Source organism: Henckelia pumila, chromosome 1, assembly GCF_033568475.1.
Source record: "Henckelia pumila isolate YLH828 chromosome 1, ASM3356847v2, whole genome shotgun sequence".
Classification (NCBI taxonomy): Eukaryota; Viridiplantae; Streptophyta; class Magnoliopsida; order Lamiales; family Gesneriaceae; genus Henckelia; species Henckelia pumila.
In genome coordinates this window covers 115,666,665-115,673,259 of record NC_133120.1, presented here as the reverse complement: position 1 = coordinate 115,673,259, position 6,595 = coordinate 115,666,665, and positions in this window count along the sequence as shown.

Below are 6,595 nucleotides of genomic sequence, written 5' to 3'. Positions count from 1 at the left end.
TCCTTATTGCCATAGCTACTTGGTATGACTATGAGATATGGCAAATGGATGTGAAGACTGCATTTCTTAATGGAAACATTAAGGAAGAGATCTATATGACGCAGCCTGAGGGATACACATCCATGGGAAGCGAGCATAAGGTATGCAAGCTTTAGAGATCGATCTATGGTCTCAAACAAGCATCAAGAAGTTGGAACCAGAAATTTGATGAAACAATAAAGGATTTTGGTTTCATCAAGAACCCGGAGGAACCATGCGTGTACAAGAAAGTAGTTAAGGATGCTGTGACATTCTTAGTACTTTATGTTGATGACATCCTACTCATTGGGAATGATGTAGGGATGTTGCAGTCAACAAAGATATGGTTATCAGGTAGATTCTCGATGAAGGATTTGGGTGAGGCATCCTATATTCTAGGGATACAGATCTATAGAGATAGATCTAAGAGAATGATAGGACTCACTCAACCAACCTACATCGACACTATATTGAAACGGTTTTCAATGGATGGGTCCAAGAGAGGACATCTACCTATGTGTCATGGAGTTTCTCTATCCAAGTCTATGTGTCCCAAGACTGATGAAAAGATAGAGAAAATGACACATGTACCATATGCGTCAGCCATAGGTAGTATCATGTATGGGATGATATCTACCAGACCGGATGTAGCATTTGCTCTGAGTGTCACGAGCAGATATCAAGCTAATCCCGATCAAATGCATTGGAAAGCCGTGAAGGACATTCTTAAGTACTTACAAAGGACTAAGAATATGTTCATGGTATATGGAGGAAGAGAACTAAAATTGGAAGGCTATACCGACTCTAGCTTCCAAAGTGACGTGGATGACTCGAAGTCAACCTCTGGATTTGTGTTCATGCTCAATGGCGGTGCTGTCTCTTGAAAGAGTTCCAAACAGGACATCACAGCGGATTCCACCACTGAGGCAGAATACATTGCAGCATCAGCTGCTGCTAAAGAGGCCGTTTGGATGAAGAATTTCGTCCAAGAGTTGGGCGTCATTCCTGAAGTTGTTGGTCCAGTCTCGGTGTACTGTGACAACACGGGTGCCGTTGCTCTGGCAAAGGAACCAAGGTCTCATCAAAGATCTAAACACGTACTGAGGAAATACCATATCATCCGGGAGATCGTGGAAAGAGGAGACATCACTGTCGAAAGAGTGGCCTCTGCAGACAATATCGCTGATCCACTTACTAAGCCCTTGCCAGGACCATTATTTGACAAATATCACGAAACAATGGGTCTACGTAGTATGACTAGTTGGCTTTAGGGCAAGTGGGAGATTGAAAGAGTGGTTGCCCGGTGAGCCAACTTGTGGCTAAGGGCTTTGATGACTCTTTGTATAAACAATCTTTTGTTTAATATAATTTACACTTTTATTAATGGCAATGACTTTATCTTTCTTCATATTGTTATATTGTGATATACTATTGTTGTTTTGATAAAGACCTTGAATATACTATAGTGTATGTAAGATGTGGTAGTGCATGGGGATGACTATCATGAAACACATCTTATAGTCACTGTATATTCTAAACGGTTCCTAGTCGATTGAGCCGTCCGTTAATAAGGATAAGGATCGCTTGAGATTGAGACTAGCATTTGCGATGCTGAGTACCACGTTTCATTGGTATGGAACATAGAGATGTTCAAAGTATGCAAATAGAAATTCATACGATGAATGATCGAACTACCCTATCCGGACTTTCCAAGTGGTTATCATTTATCGAGTGGATAGTCCGCGGTTTTGGTTGTACACCATTAGTCCTTACTACTTGAAACATCATTGAGACTCTATATGCTAGTATTGTGCTTTGACTCGTTTACCGACTCTATTGGGGTCATCAGGTGTCGGGATTGGGTACAGTTATGACACATATAGGAGTCGATGCTTTGTTGTCAAGGATTCACCACATACTTGCTAGTGTGGATATCCTATGCAATCTGAGGAGATATTAGTGTGACGAATCTCTGGCCAGAGTACATGATGTGTTTTAAGAAATGCTTTCTTAGTAGCACATGCAATGTCACTATTTGATCTTCAAGATGTATTGCATAGTTATCGAATCTCGAACGACTCTCGATTTACCAATGGTTGTTGATTCGATCGGGATATATGGATGAAGGGACCGTACTGTACGCTAACCAAAATCTATTGGTTCTTGCAGGTACTATCAGTGATACCTATGGAATCATGGGGCGATGTTGCTAGGCGCTCTTACCATGATTCGATGGGCTAGTCGGAAATTGTTGTTCCGAGTCACAAGGAGTTGTGAGCCCACGGCTGGCTGTATCCCTGAACCATTGAGGGTCACACAGAGTAATGGATTTTTAATCCCCGTTGAGATAGTTAAATTTAAAGAGTTAAATTTAATGAACAAAGAAGTGGGACTTCTTATTTAAGAGTAGAGGAGTAAGATTTTCTAAAATGACATAGGGATGGGCATTTTTGGAAATCACTGAATTCGGATTTAGAAAATTTATCTTGACTCTAAAATATGCAGAAATGGTTTCTGTGAACATTAGTGAAATTGGTTTATCAATCTGAGTCACGATGAATTTTATATTAATTTCTGAACATGCGAGCTTTGCTTGTCAGGCTTGAACTTATGACTAATGGGCCCTAAGATGTTAGCAGCCCACATTATAAATAAGTTATTGCAGTACAGAAATTACACAATAAAGGCTCACAATTTTCGAAAACCCTAGTTTTTCTCTCTAAAAGTTGCCGCCCCCCTCCCCTCTGCTCGGAAAAAATCCAGCCTGTGAATTTTGAATTTGCAGTCTGGTTTAACGGATCAAATTCGTTAATTCTCTTCGTAGAAACTTCTGATAGATTTTCTAGTGCAATCTATCAGAGGGATTAAATCTCTGTTCGTGGACCTGATTGAAGAACAGTTCGTCCATCAATTCCTGGGATATACAACAAGAGCAGAGTAATCTGTTGGTGTCCATAATCTCGATTCAAGATTGGAGGTAAAAATTTATAATTGTTATTTAATTTTTACACACACAATTTAATCGTAAAGTTTTGATACCTATTATGGAATCGTTCCATATAAAATTTTTAAACTTCCGCTGCACCGGGTATCAATTCTGATTGATCTGATCGCAGTTCTCCAACATATAACCACACCTTGGTTATTCCAGAACCTCTATTATAACCGATAGGGCCCTCAAGTGTATATCTCACACTATGTAACTGAAGAAGAAAACTCGGGAATTCGTAATTCAAAATGAAATCAGACAAGCCCTATTTATAGGCAAAATTCCCGGACGAGTTCGGAGCCTCCGAACTTGAGTTCGGATCGTCCGATCAAACTCACTATCTGCATGCGAGACACGTCGAGTTCGGACTGTCCGATCTCTACTTTGGGTCGTCCGAAGTGTCCTAAATCCGACACTTGTCAAAATCCATGGCTGAGTAATCCTGCTTGCTTGGCATGAGGGACTTCGGACCATCCAAACCCTAGTTCGGATCGTCCGAACATGCCTTAACTACGAAGTCATCAAGCTCAACTTTGGAGCCCCCGGTTGCTGAGTTCGGGTTGTCCGAAGTCCTCTTCGGACCGTCCGAGTTGGCTCAGATAATGAAATCTCAATTCTTAATTCTGAAGTCTGATTAAACCTCGAAATTGGTTAATTACTAACCCTTAATCATGTTTATCATATTATTATCTTAAAATGGAATCTGGGTTACTACATTCTCTCCACCTTTAGATATTTCGTCCGCGAAATAAAATCTAAAGACAAATTAAGATAACAAAATGAAACATCAAACCATGTTTTATTACAACAACTGTAATTACATCTTTACATGGTAATCAAAAGTACAAAGAAAACAACTCAGGATATTCTGCTCGCATACGACTCTCAGTTTCCCAAGTTGCTTCTTCAACGCCTCGGCGCTGCCACTGTACCATCACAAGTGGCATAGTCTTATTCCGAAGAACTTTCTCCTTCCTGTCTAGGATACGGATTGGTCCTTCATCAAATGACAGATCCGGCTCTAGCTGAATATCAGTAGATTGGATTACATGTTATTCATCAGTTATGTACTGTCGAAGCAACGACACATGAAAAAAATTATGTATACTGGAAAGAGATGGCGGTAAAGCCAAACGTTAATCAACATCTCCAATCTTCTCCAGTATCTGGAAAGGCCCAATGAAACGAGGAGACAACTTGCCTTTCACACCATATCTCATCACCTTCCTGAAAGGTGATACTCGCAGAAAAACATATTCACCAGGCTCAAATTGAAGTGGCCTGCGGCGAATATTCGCATAACTGGCTTGCCGATCTTGGGCAATTTTGATCCTCCGCTTGATCAAATCTACCTTATCTACAATCTTCTGCACCAATTCAGGACCCTCGACTTGTCGTTCCCTGACTTCATCCCAGAATAACGGAGTATGACACCGTCGACCATACAATGCCTCGAAAGGTGTCATATCAATACTACGATGATAACTGTTATTGTAGGCAAATTCGATCAAAGGTAACTGATCCTGCCAAGATAAGCCAAAGTCCATGACGGAAGAACGTAGCATATCCTCCAAGTACGAATCGTCTGCTCTGACTGCCCGTCAGTCTCCAAATGATATGCAGTGCTCAAACTCAGAGTGGTACCCAACGCCTGTTGAAAAATACCCCAAAAACGTGAGGTAAATCGCGGGTCTCTATCACTAACTATGCTCACTGGAATTCCATGCAATCGCACTATCTCCTGGATATATAAGTGTGACATGCGATCATAAGAATACTCCCGGTTATAAGGAATGAAATGTGCTGATTTCGTCAACCGGTCAATGACAACCCAGATAGCATCACACTGACGTGTAGTCATAAGCAAGTGGGTGACAAAATCCATAGTCACGTGCTCCCACTTCCATTCGGGAATCTCAAGATTCTGCAGTAATCCACCTGGTCGTCGATGTTCAGCCTTGACCTGTTGACAAACCAAGCATCTCAAAACAAACTGATAAACACTTCTCTTTATCCCCTTCCACCAGAATCTAGTTCGCAAGTCCTTATACATTTTCATGCTTCCAGGATGAACTGATAATCGACTCCTGTGAGCTTGAGAAAAAATATCATTCCTGAGCTCCGCAACATTAGGTACAACCACTCGATTAGATAAGTACAATAAACCATCTGCCTGAAAATGGAATCCAGATGTATTAACTCCATTGGATAAACGTGCCAAACGTTGAGTCTTAACATCAGACAACTGAGCATCTCTGATCCGAGAATACAATGCTGGCTCAGATAGAATGGTATACAAACGAATCCCATTTCTCCCTTTCTTGTGCTTGAGCGTAAAACTCAATGAACAGCACTCTTGAATCATATGAGATATTTCACTAGTCTGAATTGCAGACAGTCTCACCTGCCGACTCAAGGCATCAGCAGTAAGATTGGCAGAATCTTGATGATATTTGATTTCACAATCATAATCCTTCAGAAGATTCATCCAGCGTATCTGTCGCATATTCAACTCTGCCTGAGTGAATAAATACTTCAAACTCTTGTGATCCATGAATATCTCAAATTTCTTGTCATAAAGATAATGCCTCCAAATCTTGAGCGCAAATACAATGGCGGCTAACTCGAGATCATGCACTGGATAATTATTCTCATGCGTCTTCAACTGTCAAGAAGCATAGGCAATAACATGTCCATGTTGTGTCAAAACACATCCTAACCCCTGACCAGAGGCATCAGTATAGACAACATAAACTCCTGATCCAGAAGGTAGAGCTAGCACAGGTGCAGTAGTAAGACGTCTACGCAGCTCGTGAAATCACTCCTCACAATCCGAGGACCAAATAAAGGTAACATCTTTCCGAGTAAGCTGAGTCAAAGGCCTGGCCAACTGTGAAAAATTCTCGATGAACCAACGGTAATATCTAGCTAGACCCAAGAAACTACAAATCTCAACAACCGTTGTCGAACAAGACCAGTTCAGCACTGCCTCTATCTTACTAGGATCAATAGATATCCCTTCACTAGAAATCACATGACCGAGAAACACTACCCGATCAAGACAAAATTCACACTTGCTCAATTTTCATACAACTGCTTATCTCGTAACGTCTGCAACACAATCCTCAGATGTTGTGTATGCTCATCCTTGTCATGAGAATAGACAAGAATATAATCTATGAAGACGATGACAAATCTATCCAGATTTTCTCGAAATACCTGATTCATCAGATTCATAAAGACTGCCGGTGCATTCGTCAAACCGAATGGCATCACCAGAAATTCATAATGCCCGTATCTGGTCCTGAAAGTAGTCGTAGAAATATCTGAGTCTCGTACTCGCATCTGGTGGTATCCCGACCTCAGATCTATCTTAGAATAGATAGAAGTACCCTGTAGTTGATCGAACAGATCATCAATCCGCGGCATAGGATACTTATTCTTGATGGTGACACGATTCAGTTGCCTGTAATCAATACATAATCGCATCGATCCATCCTTCTTCTTGACAAATAACACAGTTGCTCCCCACGGAGAAACACTTGGATGAATATTACCTTATCAAGAAGATCCTGCAACTACTGTTTC